This window comes from Chelonia mydas, chromosome 28, assembly GCF_015237465.2.
Source record: "Chelonia mydas isolate rCheMyd1 chromosome 28, rCheMyd1.pri.v2, whole genome shotgun sequence".
In the NCBI taxonomy this organism is placed as follows: domain Eukaryota; kingdom Metazoa; phylum Chordata; order Testudines; family Cheloniidae; genus Chelonia; species Chelonia mydas.
In genome coordinates, this window is record NC_051268.2 from 158,631 (window position 1) to 172,599 (window position 13,969).

At 47.4% G+C, this 13,969-nt stretch overlaps 1 long non-coding RNA gene across 2 annotated transcripts; it reads left to right on the forward strand.

Annotated features, from left to right (window-relative positions):
• Nucleotides 1-11,203: 11,203 nt before the first annotated feature.
• LOC122463941 lies at nucleotides 11,204-13,969 on the forward strand. 2 transcript variants are annotated; one of them, XR_006287720.1, is made up of 2 exons: nucleotides 11,204-11,440; nucleotides 13,550-13,969. It is a non-coding gene; the product is annotated as an uncharacterized LOC122463941 (long non-coding RNA). The 2 variants fall into 2 exon arrangements; XR_006287721.1 differs by having other exon boundaries at nucleotides 13,768-13,969.

The following is a 13,969-nucleotide window of genomic DNA, read 5'->3' on the forward strand; positions in this document are numbered from 1 at the left end:
CGAAAGCTTATGCTCAAATAAATTGGTTAGTCTCTAAGGTGCCACAAGTACTCCTTTTCTTTTTTCAATCTTCCGGGACATTCTATAATAGATTTAAAAGTAGCTATACTTGAACAAAAAAACTTCAGAAACAGACTTCAAAGAGAAACAGCAGAACTAAAATTCATTTGCAAATTTAACACCATTAATTTGGGCTTGAGTAGGGACTGGTTGGCTCACTACAAAAGCAGCTTTGCCTCTCCTGGAATTGACACCTCCTAATCAATTATTGGGAGTGGACTACATCCACCCTGATCGAATTGGCCATCAACACCGGGGGGGAAATGGACAGAGCATTTCTCTCATGGAACAACAGTGACCCGGGGTGACCAGTTGGGGGGGGAAATGGACAGAGCATTTCTCTCATGGAATAACAGTGATACCGGGGGGCCAGCCAGAGGAATGCACAAACCATTTCCCACATGGAGAAGCAGTGATGCCTGGTGGCCACTCGGAGTAATTCACAAACCATTTCCTCAAGGAACAACAGTGACACCACGTGGCCAGTCAGGGGAATGCACAAAGCATTTCTCTCATGGAGCAACTGCACAGAACATTCACCTGATGAAGCAGCAGTGATGTCCAGGGGCAACTCGAGGTAATGCACAGATCATTTCCTCCATGGACCAGCAGTGACATCCCGTGGCCACTCAGGGGAGTGGCACAGAGCATTCTCCTCATGGAGTAAAAGTGACACCGGGTGGCCAGCCAGGGGAATGCACTAAGCAATTATTTCCCTCCTGGAGCAAGAGTGACACTGGGTGCCCCAACCGGGGAATAAACAGACCATTTCCTTAAGGAGCCACAGTGACACCGGGCAGCCAATCAGGTAATGCACAGAGCACTTCTCTTGTGGAGCAACGGTGACACTGGGTGACCACTCAGGGTAATGCACAAACCATTTCCCTCCATGGATCAACAGTGACACTGTGTTGCCAGTCGGGGTATGTCAAGGTTCCTCCCCTACTCTGAACTCTAGGGTACAGATGTGGGGACCTGCATGAAAAACCTCCTAAGCTTATCTTTACCAGCTTAGGTCAAAACTTCCCCAAGGTACAAAATATTCCACCCTTTGTCCTTGGATTGGCCGCTACCACCACCAAACTAATACTGGTTACTGGGGAAGAGCTGTTTGGACACGTCTTTCCCCCCAAAATACTTCCCAAAACCTTGCACCCCACTTCCTGGACAAGGTTTGGTAAAAAGCCTCGCCAATTTGCCTAGGTGACTACAGACCCAGACCCTTGGATCTTAAGAACAACGAACAATCCTCCCAACACTTGCACCCCCCCTTTCCTGGGAAATGTTGGATAAAAAGCCTCACCAATTTGCATAGGTGACCACAGACCCAAACCCTTGGATCTGAGAATAATGAAAAAGCATTCAGTTTTCTTACAAGAAGACTTTTAATAAAAATAGAAGTAAATAGAAATAAAGAAATCCCCCCTGTAAAATCAGGATGGTAGATTTTACCATCTACGTGGCTCTGGGAAGAAGGATAAAGGAGTTTGAGGCGCAAGTGGTGTTCTCGTCCATCCTCCCCGTGGAAGGAAAAGGACGGGGCAGGGACCGTCGGATCGTGGAAGTCAACGAATGGCTACGCAGGTGGTGTCGGAGAGAAGGCTTTGGATTCTTTGACCATGGGATGGTGTTCCATGAAGGAGGAGTGCTGGGCAGAGACGGGCTCCATCTTACGAAGAGAGGGAAGAGCATCTTTGCGAGCAGGCTGGCTAACCTAGTGAGGAGGGCTTTAAACTAGGTTCACCGGGGGAAGGAGACCAAAGCCCTGAGGTAAGTGGGAAAGCGGGATACCGGGAGGAAACACAGGCAGGAACGTCTGTGAGGGGCGGGCTCCTGCCTCATACTGAGAAGGAGGGGCGATCAGCAGGTTATCTCAAGTGCTTGTATACAAATGCACAAAGCCTTGGAAACAAGCAGGGAGAACTGGAGGTCCTGGTGATGTCAAGGAGTTATGATGTCATTGGAATAACAGAGACTTGGTGGGATAACTCACATGACTGGAGTACTGTCATGGATGGTTATAAACTGTTCAGGAAGGACAGGCAGGGCAGAAAAGGTGGTGGAGTAGCACTGTATGTAAGGGAGCAGTATGACTGCTCAGAGCTCCGGTATGAAACTGCAGAAAAACCTGAGTGTCTCTGGATTAAGTTTAGAAATATGAGCAACAAGAGTGATGTAGTGGTGGGAGTCTGCTATAGACCACCGGACCAGGGGGATGAGGTGGATGAGGCTTTCTTCCGGCAACTCGCAGAAGCTACTAGATCGCACGCCCTGGTTCTCATGGGTGACTTTAATTTTCCTGATATTTGCTGGGAGAGCAATACAGCGGTGCATAGACAATCCAGGAAGTTTTTGGAAAGCGTAGGGGACAATTTCCTGGTGCAAGTGCTAGACGAGCCAACTGGGGGGGGAGCTTTTCTTGACCTGCTGCTCACAAACAGGGAAGAATTAGTGGGGGAAGCAAAAGTGGACGGGAATCTGGGAGGCAGTGACCATGAGTTGGTTGAGTTCAGGATCCTGACGCAGGGAAGAAAGGTAAGCAGCAGGATACGGACCCTGGACTTCAGGAAAGCAGACTTCAACTCCCTCAGGGAGCGGATGGGTAGGATCCCCTGGGGGACTAACATGAAGGGGAAAGGAGTCCAGGAGAGCTGGCTGTATTTCAAGGAATCCCTGTTGAGGTTACAGGGACAAACCATCCCGATGAGTCGAAAGAATAGTAAATATGGCAGGTGACCAGCTTGGCTTAACGGTGAAATCCTAGCGGATCTTAAACATAAAAAAGAAGCTTACAAGAAGTGGAAGGTTGGACATATGACCAGGGAAGAGTATAAAAATATTGCTCGGGCATGTAGGAATGAAATCAGGAGGGCCAAATCGCACCTGGAGCTGCAGCTAGCAAGAGATGTCAAGAGTAACAAGAAGGGTTTCTTCAGGTATGTTGGCAACAAGAAGAAAGCCAAGGAAAGTGTGGGCCCCTTACTGAATGAGGGAGGCAACCTAGTGACAGAGGATGTGGAAAAAGCTAATGTGCTCAATGCTTTTTTTGCCTCTGTCTTCACTAACAAGGACGGCTCCCAGACTGCTGCGCTGGGCATCGCAACATGGGGAGTAGATGGCCAGCCCTCTGTGGAGAAAGAGGTGGTTAGGGACTATTTAGAAAAGCTGGACGTGCACAAGTCTATGGGGCCGGACGAGTTGCATCCGAGAGTGCTAAAGGAATTGGCGGATGTGATTGCAGAGCCATTGGCCATTATCTTTGAAAACTCGTGGCGAACGGGGGAAGTCCCAGATGACTGGAAAAAGGCTAATGTAGTGCCAATCTTTAAAAAAGGGAAGAAGGAGGATCCTGGGAACTACAGGCCAGTCAGCTTCACCTCAGTCCCCGGAAAAATCATGGAGCAGGTCCTCAAGGAATCAATCCTGAAGCACTTAAAGGATAGGAAAGTGATCAGGAACAGTCAGCATGGATTCACCAAGGGTAGGTCATGCCTGACTAATCTAATAGCCTTCTATGATGAGATTACTGATTCTGTGGATGAAGGGAAAGCAGTGGATGTATTGTTTCTTGACTTTAGCAAAGCTTTTGACACGGTCTCCCACAGTATTCTTGTCAGCAAGTTAAAGAAGTATGGGCTGGATGAATGCACTATAAGGTGGGTAGAAAGTTGGCTAGATTGTCGGGCTCAACGGGTTGTGATCAATGGCTCCATGTCTAGTTGGCAGCCGGTGTCAAGTGGAGTGCCCCAGGGGTCGGTCCTGGGGCCGGTTTTGTTTAATATCTTCATAAATGATCTGGAGGATGGTGTGGATTGCACTCTCAGCAAATTTGCGGATGATACTAAACTGGGAGGAGTGGTAGATACGCTGGAGGGCAGGGATAGGATACAGAGGGACCTAGACAAATTGGAGGATTGGGCCAAAAGAAACCTGATGCAGTTCAATAAGGATAAGTGCAGGGTCCTGCTCTTAGGACGGAAGAACCCAATGCACAGCTACAGACTAGGGACCGAATGGCTAGGCAGCAGTTCTGCGGAAAAGGACCTAGGGGTTACAGTGGATGAGAAGCTGGATATGAGTCAGCAGTGTGCCCTTGTTGCCAAGAAGGCCAATGGCATTTTGGGATGTATAAGTAGGGGCATAGCGAGCAGATCGAGGGACGTGATCGTTCCCCTCTATTCGACATTGGTGAGGCCTCATCTGGAGTATTGTGTCCAGTTTTGGGCCCCACACTACAAGAAGGACGTGGATAAATTGGAGAGAGTCCAGCGAAGGGCAACAAAAATGATTAGGGGTCTGGAACACATGAGTTATGAGGAGAGGCTGAGGGAACTGGGATTGTTTAGTCTGCGGAAGAGAAGAATGAGGGGGGATTTGATAGCTGCTTTCAACTACCTGAGAGGTGGTTCCAGAGAGGATGGTTCTAGACTATTCTCAGTGGTAGAAGAGGACAGGACAAGGAGTAATGGTCTCAAGTTGCAGTGGGGGAGGTTTAGGTTGGATATTAGGAAAAACTTTTTCACTAAGAGGGTGGTGAAACACTGGAATGCGTTACCTAGGGAGGTGGTAGAATCTCCTTCCTTGGAAGTTTTTAAGGTCAGGCTTGACAAAGCCTTGGCTGGGATGATTTAATTGGGGATTGGTCCTGCTTTGAGCAGGGGGTTGGACTAGATGACCTCCTGAGGTCCCTTCCAACCCTGATATTCTATGATTCTATGATACCTTACAGGGTAATTAGATTCAAAACATAGAGAACCCCTCTAGGCAAAACCTTAAGTTACAAAAAAGATACACAGACAGAAATAGTTATTCTATTCAGCACAGTTCTTTTCTCAGCCATTTAAAGAAATCATAATCTAACACGTACCTAGCTAGATTACTTACTAAAAGTTCTAAGACTCCATTCCTGGTCTATCCCCGGCAAAAGACAGAATATAGACAGACACACAGACCCTTTGTTTCTCTCCCTCCTCCCAGCTTTTGAAAGTATCTTGTCTCCTCATTGGTCATTTTGGTCAGGTGCCAGCGAGGTTACCTTTAGCTTCTTAACCCTTTACAGGTGAGAGGAGCTTTCCCCTGGCCAGGAGGGATTTCAAAGGGGTTTACCCTTCCCTTTATATTTATGACAGGGTAATATACAGACTCTGTTTCCCCTGGAGCAGCAGTGACTCCTGATCACCAGTTAGGGTAATGAGTAGTGTGCATATGCCCTGGAGGAGCAGTGACAGCCTGTGGCAGCCCCAGCCTGCTCCCCCGGGGGGGGAAGAGAGGGGGGGAGAGGGGCTGAGGTGGGGTAGACAGAAACTTGTGGCAGCTACATTCCCCCCACCCTCCATGAGGCCTTGGCCCTCTCTGTGGCTCTCCCTCACTCAAGGAAAAGTCCTGCCTCCTCCCCTCAGAGGCTCCGGCCCTTCACCAGGTCAGAGGCCAGAAGCTTAAAGTCAGAGCCAGGCAGGATGGGGCAGCTGCTACTCTAGGTGGTGCAATGACGCAGGCTGGCAAAATGTTCCCCCATCTTGTCCTTGTACTGGTTGGGGGTTCCGGGGCTGTGGCTGCTCCTTCGACAACTCGCAGACCTTAAGAGCCGCTCAGGTGTGGGTCCTGCTCCAGCTAGATTCAGAGGCCTTTCCTCAGGGGCCGACCCCATACTGACAAATTCTCTCCACCGACAAGAGTATTTGCAGCCCTCCCTCAATACTTAACTTAAGCAAATTTCCATTTGCTCTTACTCTGCAGATCACTGTCTGGCTTCGATCCCTAGGGATGGGCTCAGGGTGGCTGCTCCTTCTTAGGTCTCTGCCACAGGTTGGCCATTCTCTCATCTACCCAATCTCATCAGGAACTGAAAAGAGAAAGAGAGAACACTTGTAAGCTAGGCCACCACTGGTGCATGTGGCTTCTGCTCATTGGAGCCCCGTTCTTTATTCCTCTCCAGCCCACCCAGGGCCTAAAACGCTCATCACTCCCAAGGAACTACAACCCTCCAGGAAAGGGACAATCCCAGACAATTACCAGCCACAGGCAGAGCTGTACCTTCCCCAGGACACATCCCATGGAAATGAGAAGCATCTCTCTGTTCTCAAGGAGGCACCTCACTATGCAGATACTGGAGAGAGATATTTCACAAACACACACCTGCTCCTCCAACATCACAAGAGACCTCCTCAGCTCCACTGCCAAGTGAAATGTCTAGATTGTGCAGGTCCACTTTCTCCAGATGCTCCTCCTCTGTCTGGGGCTGCTGCACTGGCCTGGAGCAGGCCTCTGCAAGAACAGCAAACCAAACCATCGCTGCTAGAAAGGCTATAGGTGCATGAGATCTTCCAATACCTGCCTCCCTCTCCCATCCGTACTACATCATCTCCATTGTAGTAAAAGACACGGACTAAATGCTGATGGGTCAAATGGCCATTTACGCCCCCCTTCTGCCAGCTCTAACACCCTTTCCCGCCCCCATCCTGCCAGCTCTTGACTCCAAGACTGTGAGGACACACAAACAGCACCCATGCCCAATTTCTGTGAAGGGAGACAGAACCAGCAGCGGCAAGAAGAGGGAACATGCACGTCTGTGTTGGCCACAGAAGACAGAGAGAGAGAGAGAGAGAGAGAAACATGGGAGGAAGAAAAGCATCTCACTGTCTGGACTGACCTCCTGAATCCAACCTTCTGCTGGGGAGAACACTCCACGCCTGGTCAGAGAAAAAAGCAGCCCCTGAAAATAATAGCCTTCTCTCCCTCGTAACCAGAGCTAGTCATGAACCTTTTCCTACACACCAAGTGCCAGCTAACGAAAGTCCCAGCCTGGAGCCAGGTGGACCGTGAGCAGAGCCCTCACAGCTTGCCTTCGCTTTCCCTCGCATGAGGGGAGTGGACTGTGACCCGCCACTTTTCCCTTGGTACTAAACCCAACACAAGTGGGGGGGGGGACGGACAGTAAAATTAGCATCTCAGTCGGCAACACTGCTCTTCTCGCATCTCCCACACTCCAGGGTTCTGCCCTCAACCCCCCTTGTACTTTGCCTTTATAACTACAAATAGAAAACACCTGTTGCAACGGCACCTGAAATAGTGACTCTGCAGAGGAGACTTGCCTCTTCCTCAGCCTTAATCCCACAGAGCCCTGAGCCCAATGAGGAAGCTCACGGCCTGTGAAGAAAACCAGAGTGAGTACAGAACGAAGAATTCAAAGCACTGACTGCTTACTCACAGTCAGTTATGCGGAAGGCAGAAAGTGGAGGACTGTTAATCTTCACTTACAAGAATGTCCAGGCTGCTCAGGTCAACCTCTGCCAGCTTCTCCTGCAGCTGCTGCTTGACGATTCCTCTGCAAGCACCACAATTAAGCCAAGCAGGAGCCATCACTCCACAAAATTCAATTGGTGCACAAAACCTTGCCCTCATCCCTGCCTCCCTCTCCCATCCCATCTACATTGGCCGCACTTGATGAACAGAGACTCAGTCAACGCTGACAGTGACACTCCACTCTCCAGCGCACTCCCCCACATGATTTTTGTCCCCTCCTACTTCTTCATGGCTCCCGAGACCTAGCCATCCTTGAGACCTAGCCATCCCGAGACCTGCACACCGAGAACGCCTGCCCGTGTTCTCTGAAGGGAGACAGAACAAGGAGAGACAAGCACAGACAAAGTGTGTCAGCCGACACAGTAGAGTAGAGAAGAGAGAGAGAAACATGGGAAGGAAGGCAAGAAACTCACCAGCTACAGTCATCCTCCTGGATCCAACCTTTTGCTGCAGTGGACACACCTCTCCTGGCCAGACAGATGAGCAGCCCCTGATAATGGGGGCCTTGTCTCCCCCGTAGCCGGTTAGTCAAGAACCTTTTCTTACAAACACAGACCTAGCGAATGGCGCGTCCCTGCCTGGAGCCAGGTGCGCCGTGACCAGACTCCTCACCAAACCAGACACTTATTTAACTGACAGTGATGGCTGCTCTGCTTCCAGCTAGACGGCATCACCGTAGCCTGGCATCAACAATGCTCAGTGTCTCATGGCTTTCCATCTCACAACAGGGGTGGGCTCTTACCCTTGACACTAAGCACAACACAAGAGGGAAAAACAAAAGTTATCATCGGAATCCGCAATGTTGTGTCGGTTCTTCTTCTCCCTGTCCCATTATACCTTCACAGATACAATTAAAAAGCACACAACACACACTCAACCTGTGGAATTGCTGGCCAGAGAATGCTGTGAAAGCCAAGACTATAACAGGGTTCAAAAAAGAACTAGGTAAATTCATGGAGGATAGGTCCATCAATGGCTATTAGTCAGGATGGGCAGGGATGGTGTTCCTAGCCTCTGTTTGCCAGAAGCTGGGAATGGTGACACAGGATGGATCACTTCTCGATTACCTGTTCTATTCATTCCCTCTGAAGCACCTGGTATTAGCCAGTCGGAAGACAGGATAGTGGGCTAGACGGATCTTTGGTCTGACCCCGTATTGCCATTCTTACGTAAACCCACACCTACTCACAAAATAGGAAAATTCTCCTCCCACACCCAGAACAAGGAGGAAAACTTTTATGAGAAACCAAGCCTCACCTAAAGGGAAGCAGCCGTCTGTACTCAGGCTCTACCATGCATTTATCTAAGCCCTGGTCTACGCTGGGGAGTGGGGGGGAGATCGACCTAAGATATGCAACTTCAGCTACAAGAACAGCGTAGCTGAAGTCGACATATCTTAGATCAACTTACCTCGGCGTCTTCACGGCATGGGGTCGACTGCCACCGCTCCTCCGTCGACTCTGCTTGCACCTCTCGCCATCGATTTATCGCGTCTAGACTAAAATTGACCCCCGATAGATCGATCACTACCTGCTGATCCGGCGGGTAGTGTAGACATACCCTTAGGATTCAGCCCTGCTGCTAAAAGCCGTGAAGCGTAGCCGCTGTTTGTTGTCTCTCCTGCCAACAAAAAACTCCACTCCCAACGAGCGGCATTTGTATTGTGAGCAGGAGAGCGCTCCTGCCAACAATGCGTGGTTCACACTGGTATTTGTAGTGGCAAAACTTTTGTCTTTCGGGGGGGGCGGGGGGATTAATGCTTCTGAAAGACAAAAGTTTTGTCCTTCAATGCCAGCATAGACATACCCTTACAGGCAACTCAGCCTGCAGCTGCCCTGGAACAACAGTAACACTGGGCGGAAGGGCGGGGTTATGCACAGAGGATTTTCCCCATAGAGCAACAGTCACGCTGGGTGACCACGGAATAATCCACAAAACATTTCCCTCATGGAGAAACAGTGACACTGGATGGCCACTCGGGTTAATGCACACTGCACTTATCTCATGGAGCAACAGTGACACTAGGTGGCTAATCCAGGTAATGCACAAAGCATTTCCTTCATGGAAAAAGAAAAGGAGTACCTGTGGCAACTTAGAGACTAACCAATTTATTTGAGCATGAGCTTTCGTGAGCTACAGCTCATTTCATTGAATGGAGCAACTGTGGATTACCCTGAGTGACCACGCACTGTCACTGTTGCTCCATGAGGGAAATGCTGTGTGCATTACCTAGAGTGGTACCTGGTGTCACTAAAATATTTCCCGCATGGAGCAAGAGTGAAACCAGGTGGCCAATCCAGGTAATGCACAAACCATTTCCCTCATCAAGGGAGAGAGGCAACGAGGGGCCACTCGGGTTAATGCACAACGCATTTCCCTCATGGAGCAACAGTGACACTGGGTGGCCAGTTGCACAGATGCACAAAGCATTTCCCTTATGGAACAACAGTGACAATCATAGAATATCAGGGTTGGAAGGGACCTCAGGAGCTCATCTAGTCCAACCCCCTGCTCAAAGCAGGACCAATCCCCAACTAAATCATCCCAGCCAGGGCTTTGTCAAGGCCGACCTTAAAAACCTTTAAGGAAGGAGATTCCACCACCTCCCTAGGTAACGCATTCCATAGAATCATAGAATCATAGAATATCAGGGTTGGAAGGGACCTCAGGAGGTCATCTAGTCCAACCCCCTGCTCAAAGCAGGACCAATCCCCAATCAAATCATCCCAGCCAGGGCTTTGTCAAGCCTGACCTTAAAAACTTCTAAGGAAGGGGATTCTACCACCTCCCTAGGTAACGCATTCCAGTGTTTCACCACCCTCCTAGTGAAAAAGTTTTTCCTAATATCCAACCTAAACCTCCCCCACTGCAACTTGAGACCATTACTCCTCGTTCTGTCATCCGCTACCACTGAGAACAGTCTAGATCCATCCTCTTTGGGACCCCTTTTCAGGTAGTTGAAAGCAGCTTTCAAATCCCCCCTCATTCTTCTCTTCCGCAGACTAAACAATCCCAGTTCCCTCAGCCTCTCCTTATAACTCATGCGTTCCAGTCCCCTAATCATTTTTGTTGCCCTCCGCTGGACTCTTTCCAATTTTTCCACATCCTTCTTGTAGTGTGGGGCCCAAAACTGGACACAGTACTCTAGATGAGGCCTCACCGATGTCGAATAGAGGGGAACGATCACGACCCTCGATCTGCTGGCAATGCCCCTACATATACATCCCAAAATGCCATTGGCCTTCTTGGCAACAACTGCACACTGTTGACTCATATCCAGCTTCTCGTCCACTGTGTTAAGGAAAAGTTAGCACTTGTGATTCTATTTTGGTTTGGGGCCTATTATTGTTTAAATGCCAGCACATTATACATTAGGAGGAGTGATTTTTAGATACTGAATTTCTGTGAAATTTTTTTTTGTTTTGTTTTTAGCTTGCCTTGATTTTTAGTATTTGGTTTTTGTTAGTTTTTAATTTTTTGTTTTTTGGCTTTGATGTGAGGCCTTTTATTTTGATAATAAAGGTTACTGATGCATGGCTTTAGGACCATGCTGTGTAATTAACCTACTGGTATAGCACGAGGAATGCACCAAGCAGGGATAGGTGGTAGATAAGACAAGGGTTTGTTTATTGGCTAACGTTTTTGATGCATGAGGGCAATATGCTTTGCTAAAAAGTATATAACTTTTGTATAATTTGTATTTAGGGTTTTTTTCTGGCTAGCAGGGGGGCACCACGCTCGAGCGTAATAAACTTAGTGTTTTTTGGGAACTTTGCAGTTGTGGACTTTGTTTATGTGCCTTAGCCTAGATTTGAACTGTGCGTGTCCTATCAGGTATAATTCGCAGCACTGGTGTGCGTGTCTTATTAGGTATAATTCGCAGCATTTGTGTGCGTGTTCTACCAGGTGTAATTTGTAGCATTTGTGTGCGTGTTCTACAAGGTATAATTTGTAGCAGTTGTGTGCGTGTCTTTTTAGGTGTAATTTGTAACAGTTTTGGCGACCACGAAGGGACTCTAGGCTCGCCCCAACAAGCGAGACTACACTCCTCCTCTCGGACAGCTCCAGCCGGCATAGGGTGAGTTCACCTTTGAAAACTCTGAGGAGGGGGGGTGAGAGCCGTTGCGTAGGCGATAAGGTGGCACATTTGGAGTCCTTTTGGTAGCCCATTATGGGTTCTGGGCAGAGTGTAAGTAAGGGGACCCCTTTGGCTGAAATTCTCAAGAATTGGGGGAATATTTCTGGTACCCATAGGTTAGGTTAAAAAAAAAAAAAAAGCTGTAATCTTGTGCAAGGTCAAGTGGCCAGCACTAACAACTCAAACACCTTTTGACTGGCCACCGGATGGTTTCTTTGCTGGGGAAAAATTAACAGCGCTTAGGAAAAGGCTAAAAAACAAAGCTCCAGCCCAGATGGATTATTGGTATGTGTGGGACAACTGGGCTTATGCGCATGCAAAAGGACGTTCTCTTTCCTCCTCCTTTGCTAATTCATCTGTGGGGTCTCCAGCCCCGCTCTGTGATATGCCTGCTTCTGCCCCTCCTCCGGCTTACCCTCGGCTTTCTGACTTATGCCTGTCACCTCCTTGCTTGCCAATTAGCCGTGCTTTCTGTCCAGGTGACAAGCCTCATGGGGGGAGGACTCGGGTAGCCCTTGTAAGTAAAAATATTTAAGAAAAGAGACCAGGAGGGCTGGGGGCTAGTTAAGAAGCCCACCCTCCTTGTTAATTTGGTAGTGAAACAAAGCTGGTGCTCATGGAAGGGACAGTTCAAAGAAAAAAACAGGATCGGGCCCAAGCAGGCAGGCAACAGATAGAGAGATTGGAAAACAGGTTGGAAACTTGAAGGTCATAGTAAAAAAAGAGGAGTAAATAATTACAGGAATGGAAAACGTAAATCCCGGAATAATACTTGAAATGGTAAAATCTAAGTTAATTGGGTGTCGTTTTGGGAAATAAGCAAGTGATTTAAAAAAAAAAAAGTAAAAAGTTAACTCTGTAGTTGCTCGAAAGAATTAAGCAGTTGAACTTTGTAAAATACTGGAAAGAAAAAAAATTCTTGGTTTCTTTGCAGCCATTTTGGAAAACATGGGCCCTTTTCCAAAGAAATGCGATTATACAGTGCTACTTAATTAATGTCTTATTAGGCTCCAAGAGGCTACAATAGGTGGTGTCTTCCTTTTCAGGTCGCTGTGTGTTTGACAGCAGAAATTAACAGTAAAAGGCAATCAAAAGTCTGGTAAAGTTTATTGTGCCCTTTTTAAAGTAAGAATCTTTAACCTGTATATCCAAAAGCAAGCCGAAAAGCATTTGTTTTATTGTAAATTACCTAACTGATAAGGTAGAGGCCACTGAAACCTGGGCTGCCTATAAAACAAATACAAGAAAATATGGGTAATTCCTCTGTTTTGCCTGCAATTAACAAGGGTATTTGTATAAAAAGGAAATATTTTAAGCAATGACTGACTGTCCAAAAGGGGTAGATCTGTGGTTTTTTTTGTCTTTCAGAAAATCAGAGAAAACTGATGCCAGCTGAAAAGCAATTCAACATCTCATGAATTTACTGGCACAATAGGAATTCTGTTCTGTGTTCTATGTCCTGTCTTGTGGTGTTTGTCTTGTGGCCAGAATTGCTGTGTTTAATTTTTCATAGGACAGTTTAGTTTAAAACTAAATAAAAGGGTTAAATCAAAATGCAGATACTTATTTTATTCAACTTGGAATACAAAGTGTTTGAATAATATCAAAAAAATGTGATATACTAAAGTTTAATACATTTGCTCAAGTAAAAAAAAAAAAAAAAAAAAATTTCATTGGCCAGATCTTTTAATTAAAAAAAATTGTTGTTAAAATTTGCACACCAACAGTCTTTGGAAGCAAGGACATGAAAGGTTAACCCACTCCCCATATTATACATGAGATCCTTCTGGCTACCTCACATTTCTAGCCAGAGGGCTGGGGAGGGAGGAAAGCTATTGGACACCAGAAGTTGTACCAAGTGGACTCCTCAAAAGTGGGTGTGCTTGTCCTGGCTTGTTGCTCCAAAGCTCTGTAATAAAGTCATTTTCCTAGAAGGGTGTATGTGGCATATATTAAACAATAAGACTAAAGTGCTGTATAATGGGCAATGTACATGTGTTCCTTTTTAAACAAAGGTGTATAAGTAAAAAGTGAAAGTTTCCTTTGCAGGTTAATAAAAGCCAAGAAGGGGAAAAGAAATAAAATGGAGGACGAGCTAATTCAACGCTGTAGCTGGCAGGCTCGGTCCAAAGATAAGACACTGGCCTGCCCAAGGACACTACTCACAGTTAGGATTTGGCTAACAGCCAAGAAAGAGGGGAGCTTGAATGTGCCCAAGCAGCTGTGAAATCTGCAACACACTGCCAGACATTAATGAAATGTGTTAGGTCTCTGTATTTACAGGTAAAAAAAGTCCTGCTTCAAGAATCCTAAGCAAACCTGCCATTTGTTAAAACCAGGTGACTGGGTCTACATAAAGGTCCATCAACAAAAGACTACTCTGGCTCCATGCTGGAAAGGCCCTTATTAAGTCCTGCTAACTACCAACACCGCTGTGAAGTGCCAAGGACTGACTGCCTGGACCCATGC